General features: G+C 39.5%; 1 long non-coding RNA gene across 1 annotated transcript; it reads right to left on the minus strand.

The window, feature by feature from the left end:
- Positions 1-1045: 1045 nt before the first annotated feature.
- Positions 1046-16703, minus strand: LOC123586488. The gene is made up of 3 exons (XR_006706824.1): positions 16621-16703; positions 15240-15448; positions 1046-2025 (listed from the first exon to the last, which is right to left on the minus strand). It is a non-coding gene; the product is annotated as an uncharacterized LOC123586488 (long non-coding RNA).
- Positions 16704-17040: the final 337 nt, after the last annotated feature.

Below are 17040 nucleotides of genomic sequence, written 5' to 3' on the forward strand. Positions count from 1 at the left end.
AGATTCATCTATGTTGTGTATATCAATATTATATATATATATATATATTTTTTTTTATTGCCCAGTAATAATCCATTGTATGGGTATATCACAATTTATTTATCCATGCACCTAGTGATGGTCTTTTTGGGCTATAGGAGTCAGATTTTTAAACTCAGTTTTGTTTTACTTGAAAGTCTGTGATTTTATCTACAATGTAGCTAAATATGCTTTGTTATGGACTGAATTGTGCCCCCCCACCCCAATGCTTATGTTGAAATTCTAACCTTCAATGTGACTATATTGGAGATAGGGCCTTTAAGGAGGTAACTAGGATTAAATGAGATCGTAAATGTGGGGCCTTAATCCAATAGAATTGATGTCCTAATAAGAAGAGGAAGAGGGGCACCTTGGTGGATCAGTCGGTTAAGCGTCCGACTGTTGATCTCAGCTGAAGTCTTGACCTCAAGGTCATGAGTACAAGCTCAGCATTGGGCTCCATGCTAGACATGAAGCCTACTTTAAAAAAAAAGAAGAAGAGGAAGAGACACCAGGATTTCCTCTCTCTCTCTCTCTCTCTCTCTCTCTCTCTGCACAGGAAGAAAGGCCATGTGAAGATACAGTGAGAAGATGACCACTGCAAGCCAGAAAAAGAGGTCTCACCAGAGACTAGCCCTCCTAGCACTTTGATATTGGACTCCCAGCCTCCAGAACTGTGAGAAAATGTCTGTTGTTTAGGCCACCCTGTCTGTGGTATTTTGCTATGGCAACCTAAGCAGACTAATACATGCTTCAAGTGAAAAGATTAATGACTTCTCAGTTCCAATGCAAAATGAACCCAGTGCAAAATGGTTCAGTGCAAAATGAACCCAGTATCTTCCCTCACCAAAATTTGGTCCTCTATTAGCATTGTATGATCTCTCTGAATGGCACACCATTTTTTTTTAATGTTTATTTATTTCTGAGACAGAGAGAGACAGAGCATGACCGGGAGAGGGGCAGAGAGAGAGGGAGACGCAGAATCCAAAGCAGGCTCCAGGCTCCGAGCTGTCAGCATAGAGCCCGACGCAGGGCTCAAACTCACAAACCGTAAGATCATGACCTGAGCCAAAGTCAGTCGCTCAAGCAACTGAGCCACCCAGGCGCCCCAAACCACCATTTAATCTATCATGGAACCCAAAACCCGGATGCTCTTCTTAACATTTCCTTCTCTCTCACCTGTTCTCCTGTTTTCCAACTCATCTCTCAGTTCTATCATTTCACTTCTGGCTAGTCCTTGAACCCAGCCATTTCTCTTTTCCTCCACAGTCAGCTCTGTACTTGAGATTACCATCTTCCCTTGGACTAGAGTCATAGTGTCCAAACTGATCTCTCCCCACCCACTCCTGCTTCCCTCTAATTCATTCCCGCATAGTAGCCAGAGTTTTGATTCATAACCAAAACCAGGTATCACCCTTCTGCCACGAACAGTTTCCAATGCTCCTAGAATAAAGACTAAGTTCCCTAACTGGCCTATGAGGCCCTTCATAACTGGCCTCTTTCTGAAGCTTTCCTCTCCCTCATTCTCTGTCCATCAGCCACGCTAGCCTTTCCATTCCCTAAATATACCTATGCCTCCTGGCCACAGAACTTTTTTTCAGGCTATTTCCTCTATCTGGACTCTCTCTACCCTTCTGTTTGACTTTACCCCAATCATCACTTTGCCAGAAAAGCCTTCTGGGACCTCTCTGCCTAGGACAACCAACCTGTTATGCACCTAAAATTACAGTGGTAATTTACATTTGTCTATATGATTCTTTGATTAATATCTGCTTCCCCAGTACCTAACACACATATAAATATGACAGGAATTCTTATCCTGAGATGCAGAAATCTTTTAGACAGATCCATGGGTGCCCTGAAACTATGTAAAATTCTTCATGCACTGGCTAGCTGTATGTTTTTCTGCAGACATGGGCCACAGCTTATAACATATTCTCATCCATTAGGAGGAAATTAGACTCAGCAGTTGGTCCATTTTCTTATTTCTTGTTAGCCTGGAGCTCCCTGTTTAAAAGCAGAAGAGAAAGGAAAGATGAATACAAAAATTAATGCTATTCTGCATTATAATGCAAATTCCTATCTCCATTGTGTACCAGGGCTGTGTTATATAAAAAAAATTAGGACAAGGGTTCTTTTCCTCTTTATTGGTACTGCTCTGAAAATTGATGTTTGTCCTTGAGAAAACAATGTGTGTATATGTGCATGATCTGATAATTGTCTCCTAGATCCTTAGAATACTGAATCTCTTTCTGGACTCTAGACTGTACAACTAGATTTAGATGGGAAAGCCCACCCCTCACCCATGGTATTATTCTAGACTGAAACAACCAAGATAGGGACATGTACTGCTGGGGAATACTCAGATCAATAGGCTACCAGGCAGGAGAAAGAGAATGTGGCCTAGAGTGTATGATGCAAACCATTAGCAGTAGAAAAATGAAGGGTATTCTCTAACTGGACAGAGAATACCTTCCTGAGCATCAAAGTGCAGGTGGGTGAATCCATAATAGATGTAGAGCAACCCTCCTCAGCTTTCGCTTTTTCCAGATATGCCAAGAATGGCGATTCTAATGCGTGGGTGAGGGAAATCTAAGGCTTGGGTTGTGCCCTGCGGAAAGAGGCATAGAGAGAGCTCTGGGAGCACTTATGAGCCGCACTGAAGGAAGGCAGGCTATGAAGGAATGCTTCCCGTAAGAGAGAATATCTGAGCTGTATTTTGGATTAATGACATTTTTCATAAACTGTTTTGCAAAACCAATAGAAATCTTGATGAGCAGAATTTAGGGAACTGAAGCACAGGTAAGTGAATATATTTCCCCAAAGAAAATATGAAGCATATGGTCTGACATCTGATTTGGCAATAGGACAGAATATTTGAAATTGGGACTCGAGAAAAAGAGAGCATATGGTCACTCTAAGCATAGGGTGTAGCTTGGGAGAAGGGTCTAAGGTGTGAGAGGAATGAGCCAAAGAAAGAGTGACCGAAGGCGCTGAGATTAAGCAAATGTCTAATGTCATCAACATTGATTGCAGAGAGTTAAAAATAGAGCTAAGATATAGAGGCCAACCAAGATCCCCTGATGAGTTTCCTGCCCACTCTTCTCTCTCTGGTGTGACTGATACTAACAGCCTCCACCAATGTCCAGCAGGTGGGCTTTAGAACTGGGTAATGATGGATTTTAAGGTAATAACATACATGAGGGCCAGCAAAAAGCAGCAAAATAGTTGGGAAACAGGCAGCAAATACTGCTATAGAGATACTGACTCCACTTCCTCTGAACTCCCACCTTGAGACAAATACTAGCATTGCAACTATTTATTCAATAGTTTAATATGTTCCTCAAGCTTATTTAATATACTCCTCAAATATAAGACTCAAGATGTACTTTTTATTTTCAAAAGTGAGGCAATATTTTTAAACCCCTCTCTCTCTTTCTCAAAATAAATAAGTGAAATTAAAATTTAATATACTTAGCATAATATTAATATGGCACTTCATGGGATAAGAGAAAATAAATTTTGAAAATCTAAGGACTTCTTGAGAAGGGAATAAGAGTGAAAATCAACCAGAAACGTATTTCAGGGAGGAAGAAATTTGTACAAATTAAATAACTAGGTGGTGATGGCAAAACAGACAATGACAATTTTTTGGAGGGGTTGATAATTATGTTCAGAACTTGAGCATACTTTTTTGCATTTCAGAACTAAGTGGTTAATCTCAAACATCCACCTTGAAGAAAATTGGCACTTGATAGGAGCAAATAATTCAAAAAAGAGGGAATGCAAGGCCAAAAAATACATTAAAATGTTTAGCCTCCCTACTAACCAGTAAAACAATGAGATATCCGTTTATCAAACTACAAATGTTAAAAGGAACAATAATATCAGTGCTATTGAGGGTAGACATCCCAGAGATGAATAATGGGAGCATAAAAAGGTAAATTTTCTGGCAAGTACTTTGGCAAAATATAAGAAAATTCTCAAAAATTGAGCACAGCTTCTGATGTAAAAATTCCAATATTTATTTTGGGAAAATAAACCTTCAGGGATAGACTATTTAATTTTATTTTTTAAAGTAGGTTTCGCACTCATTGTGCAGCCCAACATAGGGCTTGAACCCTGAGATCAAGACCTGAGCTGAGATCAAGAGCTGGACACTTAACCTATTGAGCCACCCAGGCGCCCCAGATTATATAACTTTTTTTTAAAGAATAGTGTTGTGTTTCTAAAGTTTATTAAAAAAAAAACCTCTGACAGTGTGGAGCCCCACATGGTGTTTGAACTCAACAAAACGTGAGATCATGACCTGAGCCGAAATCAAGATTTGGATGCTTAACCAACTGAGCCACCCAGGCACCCCAAGATTATATAATTTTTAATAGTCTTGTTGATAAAAACTAAAAGTGTCCAAGAGTTCATTGATGACATGTTATGATACTTCCATACATCGTAAAGTATGCATTTAAAATATCAGTGTACATATACACGGAAAAAAATTCACAGTACTGATAATAAAGCAGGCTTTGAAATAGTGTAAACAGTTTGGCCCCCAATTGTTTTAATGTTTATTTATTTATTTTTAGAGAGAAAGAGAAAGTACTCATGTGCACGTGTGCAAAAGTGGGGGAAGGGGCAGAGAGAGAGGGAGAGAGAATCCCAAGCAGGCTCCGTGTTGTCAACACAGAGCCTAATGTGGGGCTCTATCCCACCAACAGTAAGATCATGACCTGAGCTGAAATCAAGGGTCAGACACTCAACCAGCTGAGCCACCCAGGCACCCTTGACCCCAAATTTTAAAAAATTACATAAAAAGAATACCAAAATGGCAGTGGTGGAATTATGGATGCTTATTTCTAGTCATCTTCTTCTGCTATTTTTCTTTAATAGAGAGGTACTATTTATGCAATAACATTTTCTTAAATGTTTGTTTTTGAGAGAGAGAGCATGCATAAGCAGGGGAGAGGCAGAGAGGGAAAAGGACAGTGGATCCAAAGTGGGCTCCATGCTGACAGCAGAAAGCCCCACATGGAGCTTGAACTCATGAACCATGAGATCGTGACCTGAGCCGAAGTCGGACGCTTAACCAACTGAGCCACCCAGACACCCCTGTAATAACATTTTAATAATCATTTGAGGAACAGCGAGTATCCTCACTGAAGGTTTTATCTCCAAAGGACAAAACAATCCAAGCACAGGAGTGTGAGGATGTCATGAAGGAGAAAACGAATGAGAGAGGGATGGTCTAACTATCAGAAGAAATGACGAAGAACTTTACATATGCTCCAAAGATGAATAGTTGAGTGGCTTTTTTTAAGTCACCACTTCCTTCTATTTTTTTGACTTAAAAATTTTTTTTCTTGGAGAAACAAGCGTTCATAAATTTTGGGGAAGGCGGGGTATGGGATGGGATGGGATGGGATGGGGAATTCAAAGACTTCCTGCCATCAGCTTTACTTCTAAGTGATTGTACCTTCTGTCAATGTTTGTTTATCTCACCAGCAGGGGAAAATGGTTCACAACAGTCTCAACCATGAGAAATATCTCAGGATTTAACAATACGGTAAGAATAATCATTATTGATGCTTTTGCTACACCTTTAAAATATTAAAAGATTTCACTAACATCACATAGGGTTTGTAGTAACCCAAGCAGCTGAATTAACCATCGGGTCATGGTGAAACGTTGGTTTCCAAACTGCTTCCACACAAAGGTGTCTGTTTCAGTGAAGGTTCACCGCAGCAGTAACAAAGACCAACTGTCACTGATTTAAGCAGAACAATCATTAATTAAAATAACATAGGGTTACACCTCCATAATTTTTTTTTTTAAAGAAAGGATATATTGGGTGGCTCACAGAATTGCTGGAAGGGCTAGACAACCAGGCTTCAAGCTAAACAGCAAAGACGAACTTCCCGTTGTTGTTTTCCTGGGACTGAAAGGTTTTCAGGGATTCAGAGCTTTCCAAGCAAAAACTGAAAAAGTGCTAGGCAAATTGTGACAAGGTGGTCACCCTAGAGCTGGTGCCACAGACATCGAGTACTTGATGCACTTTGGCTATTAGAAACTGTTGCTTTATAGTAACTGTACTGACACTAGGAAAGACAGTGACAAGGAGAAAGAGAGAAAGAAACAACTTGTATCTTTAACTTGGAATCAAAGGTCGAGCATAGATGTGTGATTAAATACATGTTTGCACCTTAGCAGCAAGAGAGGCAAAGAAAGTATCTCAGATCTTCTATTTCCATTATGGGAGAAATCTTTGCAGGTCACCAAGATTTACAAGGTGAAGAATTCTCTAAATATAGGGAAGCAGGTCAGGTGGCCCAAATAATGACCAATTTCCACTATAGTATCCATTTTTTAAAAAAATCTAAGAACACAAAAGCAATCATTCATCTGGTGTATAGTGGTTTCTTTGACTTAAAATTGAGTTTTAAAAGCCAGATTAACAGAATGTTACTATAATATTATTTATTTGGCCACACAATGCCTGTTATAAACCTTAATCTGTATGATGAACATAATTCTGTATTTGAGTTGTAAACAGTTTAATCTTTCTGACTTTTGTGCATCACAAAGGATTGGTTTGTTTCCATTATTTACCCAGGGGAAAAAAATTGTTGCTTCTCTATCATTTCTAATACATCTAGAGGAGACAAATAGTTACCCAAAGGCTACAGTGTTTGCCAGGAAGAGATGGACTTTAATGGAAACCTTTTATCTAGGATAAACCTTAAGAACAGTAATGGACAGTGTGCTCTACATAGCTATTTAGCTTTCCCTCTTACATTTGTTGTGGTCAAGTGATTTGAGCAAAGGATTTCAAGTCAGCACTCATGTATTTTTCTTAGCTATTCATTTCTCTTACAGAATGACCTTGAACAAACCCCTTAAATTTTTTGGTTTTGTCTTTATATTCCAAACTATAAAGTGGGAATGCCTGTAATTAATCAAAGATTCAACATTTACTGACAGATGGTAACGAATAAAACAATAGAACAAGAATTCTGGTCCTGCTTTTCGTGTTGTAGTTGTGAGGTCTTGGCCATGTCACTTAAGTTCTCACGTCTCAGTTTCCTCAATGTATAAATGATAATAATGCCTGCATTATCTACTTCAAAATACAGATGGAACAGCATTTTCAAAAGTATGGAACAGTGAATGCAAAGTATTAGTATTGAATTAATGCCAAAAATGCAGAGTGCTTCCTTTGATTTTACCTAGAAAATATAGCTCTGAAAATCAGTCCAAAATTATAGAAGCTAATAGACAAGCCCTTTTAAGTTTGTGGTTACCTTCTTGGTGGCAGATTTTTAAATAGTAATTATTAATGCAGTTTCCTTTCACTTGCTGTTTCCTAGACTCCAATCTCTCAAAAGTTTTCTGAATTGCATTTGTATTCCCTGAAGTCCTGGGATGCTCTTCTGAGGTTTTTTGTATTTTGTTTTTTGTTTTTTTAAAATCTAAGATGTCCAAGATAAGAGTCCATACAGGAGGCAGCTATTACTGCAACAAAGAGAAGATAGTAGAATTGTTCGACTTAAAATAACTGCCCCCTATTGGAGGTATAAAACATAAATTTCGTTTATAATGAGAGGGAACAAATGGAGAGAAGAATCTGTTAGAAGAGGTTTGCTTGACAAAGATGCCATATCTACTTTGTAAAATTACCAAGTGCCATGGGATTAGGAAAGTACTTGCATACCCCCTACGAAGAGCCTCCTTTGTTTCCTTGCTCTCTGGTCCTTTAAATAGTGTCTGGATAATCTCACATGAACTCTCTGGAGCTGTGAATTTATAGATTAAAAACTGCTGATTTAGGACAGCCATGTGATTAATCAGGGCACCAGAAATACAAGCAAGCAGGCAGGATGATTATTCTGGCAGCTTCATAATTTGGACTCTTCAGTAAGAAAAAAAGAGCTCAAGCCCACTCCTTTACAAAAGTTCTTATTATATCTCAACCTTCATGTCTAACCTAAATAGAATTCCTTTCTATTTTTAATACCCTTTCAACAAAGTGAAAGCTGAATTTGTACACCAGTTTTTGTCTTTTATCCATCAACACTCTGGTCAAAGACCAATTACACTGCCTGTTAATCTCAAGTGGGATAAACCCTTCTGACTTTTTCCTCACACCTACTCTAAGTGTATTTATCACAAAAATGTGGCAAATGATCTGACTTAGAAGAGGAGGTGCTGCCTGCTTCTCTGGGGGACCTTGGGAAAATCTCTCAGATTCTTTTCATGGGGAATGTAATATAGTTAATAAAGAACTATGTGATCTGTCTTGCCCACTCAAAACAATTTTGTCGGCTGACTTCTTGACTGAGAGGCAGAACTTATTTGTGAAGTTAAATGTTCAACTCAGTATCACTTATACGTTAACTAAGAATATAAAGGAATTTGACTCGGGTCTTCGTGGGACTTAACCATGAAAACTCCTACACATTAATACAAGTAAAATGCAAATGATGCCACACTATGCCCCGAAGAAACTATAAAGATGTATAAGAAATTATCCTTGATCTCAAGGATCTTACAGGCCAGTAATGACTTGCTACAATTGCTGACACATTTTAAAGGGTTCAATTGAGAAAACAACTGAGAGTACTCACCGTGTACAAGACATGGTAGAAAAATAATAATTATTGCAGTGTCCTAAATAATGTCTCTTAAATATTGTGATTACCAATGAACCCTTGTCTTCATTTTTTAAGATCTTTAATGATTTATTTATTGTTGAGAGAGAAAGCATGAGCAGGGAAGGGGCATACAGAGAGGGGGGACGGATGATCCGAAGCAGGCTCTCTGCTGGCAGATGTGGGGTTCGAACTTACGAACCGCAAGATCATGACTTGAGCCACCAGGCACCCCTTGTCTTCATTTTTTTAAAAAGTGAACAAATTTAACAAGATATATTAAAGAAGCGTCCTCAGTCCTACCCATCATTCCTCTCATATCAAAGACAATTACTTTCAACTCTAGATGACTTTCCTCCCATGCACCTCTATACTCTAGATACCACGCTTCTATTGCTACACCACGTTCTTTTAGTAGGCATTCTCTATTGGTTTTCCTCACCCCACCACAATTAAACACATACATATACAGTCAGTGTCCCATTCCTCATCATCATAGTATAGTGATTAGATAAATAGATGGTGTTTATATTATTAGATGTATATATGTTGACAAAAACTGACCTCCATGCTTTGGAACCAAAATATAATGCAAAGACAGAGTTTGGGATGAAGAGGAAAAGTAGCTTTATTGCTTTGCCAGGCAAAGGAGGTTGCAGCAGGCTAAAGCCTTCAAAACTGCAAGCCCACTGGAGGAAGTGGGGAGGGAGCTTTATAGGGAAATACAGGATCTAGCTGGTCTTGATAGGAACTGTGTACTGCCAGCCTCCTTAGTCGTGTCTTCAGGGTAGGCCTGGGTTCCTAAAACAAAAGGCTAAGAAGGGAGAAGGCAAGGTTTGCAGAAGAGAAGGAAAAGGTTACTTAGTTTAAAATAATGCTTCTCAAAGCATTAGTGCAGCCATTTTGATTTTTGTTCAACTTTATGCTTTTAAGGCATTTCAATGGTGATTTCAGAACAGAGTCAACTATCGTCATTTTTTTTTCCTGCAAATGTTTTGCTTTCCCTGGAGTTAATAATTTTCATGTGTATGTTTGCTTAATTTTCTAACCACTAATTCAATCAGTCTCTCTTCTGGTCGGTAAATATTCTATCAGTTTTATCTTGCTAAATATTTCCGTCCCAGGGCCTCTGACCTACTCCAACTTTGACTTGTGGCATAGCTGTTGTCCTAGGATCTCCCTCTGCAAACACCTTGGAGGTTCCTTTCTCTTTTCTCCTAGGATAGGTCTTTTGTTTTGATGGGACCCAACCTTCAGTAAGTTCATGAGAAAGGACACCTGGGAAGTAAATTTTTTGAGATCTTGCATGTCTGAAAATGTCTTCTTTCCCTCTACATGCATACTGGATATAGAACTAATACATAAATATACAGAGATATAGAATATAGAAGTAATTTTCCCTGGGAATTTTGAGACAATTTCACCATTGCTTTCTGCTTTCCGGTATTACTACTGAGGACTCAAAAGACATTCTGATTCTTGATCCTTTGTATGAGACCTCTTTTTTCCTTTTTGGAAGTTTGTAGTCTCTTCTCTTCATCTCTTGTGTTCTTAACTTTCATAGTAATGTGTCTGGGTGTGGGTCTTTTTTCATCCCTGGTGGCGCGTATACACTGAGTGAGATCTTTCAATCTAAAAACTCATGAGGTTCAGTTCCGGGAAATTTTTGTAAATTATCTTCTTAATGCCTCCCCAGTTGTTTTCTTATTTCTCTCTGTCTGAAACTCCTATTATTCAGATGTTGGACCTCTTGACCTTGTTCTCTGGATTTTTTTTCTTCTCTTATTTCCTAGCCCTTGGTGTTTTTGCTCTACCCTCTGGATGATTCCTCAACTGGATCTTCCAACTCTTCTGTTGAGATTTTCATCTATGCTACCATAACTTTAATTCCAAAGAATAATTTTTGCAATCTGAATATTGTTTTTATGTAGCGTCTTGTTTCATGAATGTAATATCTTGTATTTAAGTTTTTTCTCTCTTGCCTCATTGTTATTTCCTCAAATATTCTTCTTTGTATTTATTTATTTGGGATTATATCTTTCTTTATAAGTTTTCTTCAACTTTCTGTTAATTGTTTGCTCATATTTAAGAGTATGACACTAAAAACTAATTGAAAGCTTTAAGTATCTGGATGGAACTAGAGAGTATCATGCTAAGTGACATAAGTCAGTCAGAGAAAGACAAATACCATATAACTTGACTCATATGTGGAATTTAAGAAAGAAAGGGAGCAAAAAGGGGAGAGAGAAAGGCAAAACAAGAAATCAACTGTTAACAGGGCACCTGGGTGGCTCAGTCGGGTAAGTGTCAGACTTCGGCTCAGGTCATGATCTCATGGTTCGTGGGTTTGAGCCCCACATCGGGCTCTGTGCTGACAGCTCAGAGCCTGGAGCCTGCTTTAGATTCTGTGTCTCCCCCCACCCCGCCCTCTTCTCTCTCTGCCCCTCCCCCTCTCATGCTCTCTCTCTCTCTCCCTCTCTCAAAAATAAATACACATTAAAAATTAAATTAAAAAAAATAGACTCTTAACTATGGAGAAGAAACTGGTGGTTACTGGAGGGAAGGTGGGTTCAGGGATGGGTGAAGTAGGTGATGGGGGTTAAGGAATGCACATGTCATGACACCACTCAATGGTGATGTATGGAAGTGTTGAATCACTGTATTGTACACCTGAAACTAATATAACACTTAAAATTAAATTAAAAACTTTTTAAATACAAACCTTTAAGTATATGTCAGCTCTGAGCTTTAGGGCTGGGCTGTTTGTTGAGGAACCCCCAAACTGATATCTTTAGCTTTCTTCATGGGCTGGTCTGATCCTCAGAGAAGGATCTTCCAATCTGACTGCCAATGTTGGCGTCAGACAAGGTAAGAGAACTCAGCATTCAGATACACTCTCATTCCCACATGTCTGGTGTGTTACCCCACGTTCCACTATGACTGATAGCCCTCAGACCAGACACTCTCAGTTTTACCCTCCCCAAAGAAGGAGTCTCTAGTCTATGGTGGGGGCTGGGAATAGATAACCAGCAGTGTGGAGTAAGAAACAAGATTTAGCTATCTGTTCCATCATTAGCTTTCAACTAATCTTCCGTTTTTAACATTCTCCAACTTTTATTTCCATTTCCAGAGGTGCCTGGTCCTGATAATCCCTGGCATTTTAAGCATTTCTGCGATGGAAATCAGTTTATTTCCCCTACTAGGTTAAGAGCCCACTTTCTCTGGACTCCTCTGAGTAACCACCAACCTGTCTGCTTCATAGCCTATGAAATGTCTTTGATGTTGTTTATTCTCATGTTTACTAGCTTGTCAGTTTATGGCCTTAAATTTTTTTTTAACTAAGTTTTAGTGGAATTTCTGAAGGGAGGAAAATTAGATGCATGTGTTTCCTTTTACTGAGAACCCCCAATTTATTTTTTTACTGAGAGACTAGTGAATCAAAGGAATTTAATCAAAACCAGAGCCATCATAGAGAAGCTATCAAAAACTAACATAGCTCTCCTCTTGTTCCAGCAGGCCCCAATGAAAAGGAAAAAAATGGCATGTTACTCCAAAAATGAAGTACAAAAATGGAGGCCTATTAAAATATGGGTAGGCTAAAGCATACTACTAATCAATGAAATCTTTTCTTCTGCAATATTAATTTAGACTGCGCTCTTAGTAAAAATTTGTACCTGCTTTTTTATTAATATACTTATTTTTAGAGCAGTTTTAAGTTTATAGAAAAATTGTACAAAAAGTACAGAGAGTTCCAAATATCCCTTATTTTCCCCCACATAGTTTCTCCTATTATTAACATCTTGCATTAGTAGGATACATTGTTACAATTTACAAACCAATATTGATATACTATTAAAGTCCATGGTTTCCTTTAAGGTTTATTCTTTGTGTTAAACAATGTTTTGGGTTTTGAAAACTGCATGTATCCAACATTATCATGTATCCAACATTGCAGTATAATACAGAATAGTTTCACCACCATAAAAATCCCCTTTGCTCTACCTATTCAATCCTCTTTCCCTCTCCCCAAATCACTGGCACCCACTGAGTTTTTTACTGTGTCAATAGTTTTGCCTTTTCTACAGTGTCATGTTGTTCACATTATACAGTATGGAGCCTTTCACACTGGCTTTTAACACTTTAAACATTACCAGTAACCTTAACTGTTCAGCTAGAGAAACTTCTTTTTCTGGGTCCCTCTTAAAGCTGAGAACCTTTTGTGTTAACCTGAAAATAGGTCAGAGCAGCATATCCATGTGATACACATTACCTCCCAAATCCAAGGGGGTTCACCAAGGACAGTTGTTTCTTGAACAACAGGGACTTAGGGGTGCCAAGCCCCCACAGAGTCAAAAATCTTTGTATGACTTTTGACTACCCCCAAACTTAATTATTACCCTACTGTTGACTGGAAGCCTTACCAATAACATAAACAGTCTATTGACACGTATTTTGTATTATATATGGTAGTCTTATAATAAACTAAGCTAGAGAAGAGAAAAAAATTAAGAAAATTATAAGGAAGAAGGGCTCCTGGGTGGCTCAGCCAGTTAAGCGTCCGACTTCGGCTCAGGTCATGGTCTCGCGGTTCGTGGATTCGAGCCCCACATTGGGCTCTGTGCTGACAAGTCAGAGCCTGGAGCCTGCTTCAGATTCTGCGTCTCCTTCTCTCTCTGTCCCAACCCCTCTAGCGCTCTGTCTCTCAAAAATAAATAAATGTTAAAAAAATTTTTTTAGGGGTGCATGGGTGGCTCAGTCGGTTGGGCATCTGACTATAACTTAGGTCATGATCTCATGGGTCATGAGTTCAAGCCCTGCATTGGGCTCTAGGCTGACAGCTCAGAGCCTGGAGCCTGCTTCCAATTCTGTGTCACCCTCTCTCTCTGCCCCTCCCCCATTTGCACTCTGTCTCTCTCTGTCTTTCAAAAAAAGAATAAATGTTTTAAAAAAATTCAAAAAAAATTTTTAAAGAAAATTAAAAGGAAGAGAAAATACATTAATACTGGACTATACTAACTGAAAACAATCCATTTATAAGTGGACCAAGGCAGTTCAAACTCGTGTTGTTCAAGGGTCAACTGTCTTGTGTCTCTTTCTTAGTGGTAGACAAGTGGCAACCTGATCTTCATTCTAGAGAGAAAATCCCAACTTATCCAGGCTGAAGTGCCAGTAGCTCTGAGCCAGTTGTGCCCAAAGTGTGCTAGATTATAATGTTGTTGAAAGAATAAAGTTTGTTAGAAGAACCACAACAGGACTTTGATGCAAAACAAAGCTACGACCCCTTATGTAAAATTATGTAATATACTGGCACCTGAGTGGCTCAGTTGTTTAAGCATCCAACTGTTGGTTTTGGCTCAGGTCATGACCTCACAGTCGTGGGACTGAGCCCCAATTCGAGCTCCATGCTGGGTGTGGAGCCTGCTTGGAATTCTCTCTCCCTCTCTCCCTCTGTCTCTGTCTGTGTCTCTCTCAAAAAATAAAATAAAATTACATAATATATTATATAAAATATAGTAAAAATTTACATATATATAATACATATGTATATTTATTTGCTAACAGCCTGTGGCTCACTATTGATCCCTGAGAGACACTCAATGCATGCCCCTGAGATACCTCGTTTTCATCATGAACTTAGTATCGTCTAGCCAGACATAAAGCCAAGCATCAGCACACCATCATCAAGTGGAAACAATGTAAACAAGACTACACCCAAACAGGTGCCAAAGTCACAAAGAAGTTATACATGCAGTGGCTTACACTCCACATGCCTTTTTTCTGACTTCGCTATCGGACCTCCCACATCCTACTTCTGTGACCTCATGGATTCTTCCTTAAGATCACTTGCCTCAGGAGAAAAAAAAAATCCAACCAAATTTATAGAAAGCTCTGCACAGTATGGTAGCTCTCACTCTAAATGAACTTCTGTGACATTCAACTCCATTTAGGCAAATGCTGAAGGACAGTGCAAAAGAGATATCCTTCTCGTGGGAAAAATTTCAAGAACTATAAGTCAGTGGGTATTCTGTTTCTTGCAACTGAAAATATCCTACATGATATGAATTTTCCATACAACATTATTTTAGGCTAATGAATTCTGTGAGTCAACAGTTTGACACTCATTCAGTTTACAGATCTTGTCTTGCACCCTCCCACTCAGAAGCAGTTGGTGCAAACCCTAAAGAACAGTGACATGGCTACTGAAAACTCAGTTACACTGCCAGCTAGGGGATCATGCTATATTGAGATGGGAAGCGGGGGTGTGGTCCTGCCCGATGAAGTAAATGCTCTATACCCTTGGCAAATATATGGTACACTTTCTCCTCTCCAAGAAACAAAGGAATGAAAATGGGGTTATGCCTCCCACAGATTAACCAAATGGCCCATGCACAAAGTGTTTTATTTCCTGTCCTGATGACTTGGGGCTCTATTAGTTTAGCAATTTGAATAAATTAGGTAAAAGTACATCCATCAAGGACACAATAACTTTGTGGAGTAGACAGGTAGAAATGTCTTTTAAGCAGGATCACAATTCAGATGAGAAAACAGGACTGGAGACAGCAGTTTGAGACTCACCAGGTACCGGATGTGAAGGTGTAAGAGTACATTAATCTAGACTGAAGACTGAGCAGCCAACCAAAACCTGTGCCTTGGGAAATCCTGCAGTCGGAGACTGGAGGAGTGGAGAACAGGCTGATGCGGTATCGATAAAAATCAATGAAGCATTTCTAGCTTTAAATGGTACTTGGCCAGCAGCCCCTGATTCAGCCTCTCCCGACTGCTGCCTGAAACACATAAAAAGACAAAGAGAAGTTATAAAAGTCATACCAATGCAGATCACAAAAAATGACAAGCCTCTTGCTGCCAGGAGGAAGACTCCAACTTATAAGGCTGATGAAGTTGGATTCAGAAAAACAATCGGTGGCCCATTCATGCTCTGCATCATTACACAGGGCAGATCTACCCACCTGAAAGAAGACAGGGAGTCTGAGCATCCTTCCCCTGCTGTCAGCTTGCTGACTCAGAAAGTCAGGGTCCATGCAGAGCTGCAGATTGACTGAGCAGCTGGCCCTTCTGTGGAACCATATCTTTTTGGTTATGATAATGTTGGAGGCTATCGTCTTCCTGCATGCATCTGGAGACTGCAACTTCCAAAAGTCTGTAGGGAAGGGTGGGGTGGGGATGGAGAGCAGGTGCTAGTTCATCTGTCCTGGCAGATTTGTCCCTGTGAACAAAGTCTATAGGCAGAGTGTTGGTCACATGCTCGCAGAGCTGATGATAGATCAGGAATTCCATTGGTTTGGTTTGTCAGAGAACCAGCTAGTTCCTGTATCTCAGGTAGTGACATTTGGACCACAATGTCCTATCACAGTATAGCAAGGCCATGGAAGACAAAAATCACTGGGAATTACTGTGGACATGGGTGTATTAATCTGGCCTCTAGTTAGAAATCTGAGAGTGGAACGAAAGGAAATCCATATTTCCTGCCTGGGTGTATGACAGATATGTTGGATATAGGTGGGAATATAAAGTGGGAAAACTACCCAAACTAACCTAAGGTCTTAATTCCCTCCAAATCTAGCACTATGAACAGCTATCACATGGTTGTGTGTTTAATTTCTTCACGTTAACATCCCTGGCTCTGTCTCTAGAACCTACTAGCTAAGGTCAGTCTTGCCTGAAAATACTTGAAAAAGATCCAGTTCTTGAGTTCATTTCCCCCCACAGATTTCATGTTTCAGATTATTGTTTGTTTCTCAAGGCTCCCTAACAAGGCTCGTAGACAGGGCTCCCCTTTGCTCCCTCCCCACAACTGTTGGCCAGTTCTGCCTACAGGCACACAACCTGCCCCCAATCCTGATCCACATTGGGCACCCAAACCCTCTTCTTGCCCAAGAAAGATATGTAAAATAATATAGATAAGGGAGAAGTAATATAATCCGGAAGATTTACCTACCTCTGAAAGTGATTTTCATTTAGAAATCTGTTTGACATCCTAAATAAGAAAGCGAGAAGTTATGGCCTGTACAAAAGAGAATCAGAAGGAACAAAAGAAGAGAAGATGAGATAAAACCCAAACTGAGAGGGGTGCTTGGGTGGCTCAGTCAGTTAAGTGTCCGACTTCGGCTCAGGTCATGATCTCACGGTTCATGGGTTCGATCTCCGCTTCAGGCTCTGTGCTGGCAGCTCAGAGCCTGGATCCTGCTTCGGATTCTGCCTCTCCCTCTCTCTCTGCCCCTCCCCTGCTCACACTCTGTCTCTCTCTCTCAAAAATAAATAAAACATTAAAAGTTTAAAAAAAAAAACCCAAACTGAGGATTACAAGTATGTCTGAGGAGTAACCCAAAAGAATGTGGACAAAGTAGTAGTAAATCAA

Source organism: Leopardus geoffroyi, chromosome C3 (assembly GCF_018350155.1).
Source record: "Leopardus geoffroyi isolate Oge1 chromosome C3, O.geoffroyi_Oge1_pat1.0, whole genome shotgun sequence".
Taxonomy (NCBI): Eukaryota; Metazoa; Chordata; class Mammalia; order Carnivora; family Felidae; genus Leopardus; species Leopardus geoffroyi.